Raw genomic sequence first — 2,155 nt, forward strand, 5'->3', positions numbered from 1 at the left:
GGGCAGAATAGCAATATATTAATATTACTAATTGCATGTTATTTTTTGAAGTATATCTTTTTATTATCACTGTATTATAATTTATATTTTTTCAGTAAAGAATGTGGAACAATGAAAATGTTGACTGCTGCAGAAATCGAACCAGCAACATTAAGCTCTATTAATTCACTACCAATATGTATGTAACAATACATGTGACTTGTTCATATGTTTCTCAAAGTGTTTCATTACACACAGCTTATTTGAGAGTGGCCCTTAGCTGAAAAAATCAGGTTTGGTGTGGCGCTTCATTAGCAGCACTTATTCGAGAGCAGCGCTTTTTAGAGCATTTACTGTATGGTATGATTTGATATTACATTATCATGCTTGTATATGGGCTTCAATTTAAGCTTTTAGGGTAGTTTTTAAAGACTTAATGTAAAATACCTATAAGGGATCTGCAATCCATTAGGCGCTATATATAAATACAGTTTTATTATTAGTATTATTATTTTTTATTATTATTATTACAGTATTATTATTATACATTTTTCATGTCTATTACAATAGCATTTGTTGTGTATTTTCCTGTGTTACATAATATATATTAAGACAGACATCTGTGATTTTGCACTTATAATCTATACACAAAGATGTTTTTTTTTTGTCAATATTTGATTGAGGTGTTTATATTTTAAATAATAATAGCATCTTCAAACACACTGTCTTCTCCAACGAGATGTTTTCTGAAAGTAACAATTTTTAATCAATTTGGAATAATAAAACAATAATCATTATTATATATCATGTTTATTATTTCTACATTTTTCTAATATAAAATATCATACAAAATTAATACCATGAACCTACATTTGCAAATTATTAATTTAATAATTAATGAATTATTTATATACATTATTGAACAAAATTATTATAGTTAAGATTCCTTGATTAAAAATGCTCCCTATATTGAGCAAATCATATTTAAGAATATAATTTAAAAAATTAATTGCATACTATTTATTTACTTGCTTTCAACTGTAAATTATAAAACAAGAAGTATATGTCTCATTATTTGACAGAGGTATAATGCCGTTCCATAGACCTTTGATTTAATAATGGCAGTAGCTATTGTTACACCAGTCTTAACTACAGTATATTCCTAATTCTGATTGAATGTTATTGTTATTTTACATACATAAAATAGAATCCAATCAGAATTAGGAATTTGCTCAAGATTGGTGTAACAGTAGCCACTGCCATTGACTGGCAGATAATTTATGAATTCAACTTAGCGAAAAACTGAATTTCTAAAATCCGAGTTTCATTCAAAGTTAAGATTTTTCCAATTTTTACCACAAAATATTCATTTGCTGAAACAATAAATAGTTAAATATATAAAATCTTTTTTTTGCTAATTATGCTCTTTGTTTTAAAGTCAGGCTCCGGAGGAAAAAAATTGTAGAACTGATTTTTCTAAGACAGAAAAAAGTTGTTTGACGAAAAACTGGGGAATGGTGAATGAGATACAGATTTTTTAATATTTAAAAACTGGGGGAAAAAGGGGCGTAACTGCCCATTTTTACATATCAAAAAATGTTTTTCCTCCGGAGCCCGACTTTAATGCAAAGAGATATAATAATTTATTACCCATAGTTCAACAAATTTAAAAGTACCTGTATTTTGTACAGTGAACCAACTATGATTACCAGTTTTAATGTGTTTTTTTTAGGCAAATTGATAACACTTACTGTTTATGTCTTAATAAAAACAGGGTTGTAAAATACATAATATATATAGGTCATCATATTAATTCATGATTTATATAGCACCTTACATTTGGAAAATCTAAATTATTTAATGGACTATTGTACAGAGAGTTTTGGCACAATCATTTGCAACTATATTTCTTTCCAGAGGGCTGATTTAGCATAAGAAAGTGACATAATGATATATCAGCTCTGATGGAATAACACTACAGTATTAATAATAATAATAATAATAGTTGGATTTGTAGAGCGCATCATGCGAAAAAGCCTCTATGCGCTTGGTGATTAAGCTCTTTGATTTGGACATTTTGAGAAAAAAGAATGTTTACAGTGATTTTTTATTTTTAATAATAATTCTTATACCCTGTTCTGTAGAGTTTTAAATGGAATGCTATATCAAAGGGTAA

This window comes from Anneissia japonica, unplaced genomic scaffold (genome assembly GCF_011630105.1).
Source record: "Anneissia japonica isolate Jap-2015-1 unplaced genomic scaffold, ASM1163010v1 scaffold284954_len198220_cov131, whole genome shotgun sequence".
Lineage (NCBI taxonomy): Eukaryota > Metazoa > Echinodermata > Crinoidea > Comatulida > Comatulidae > Anneissia > Anneissia japonica.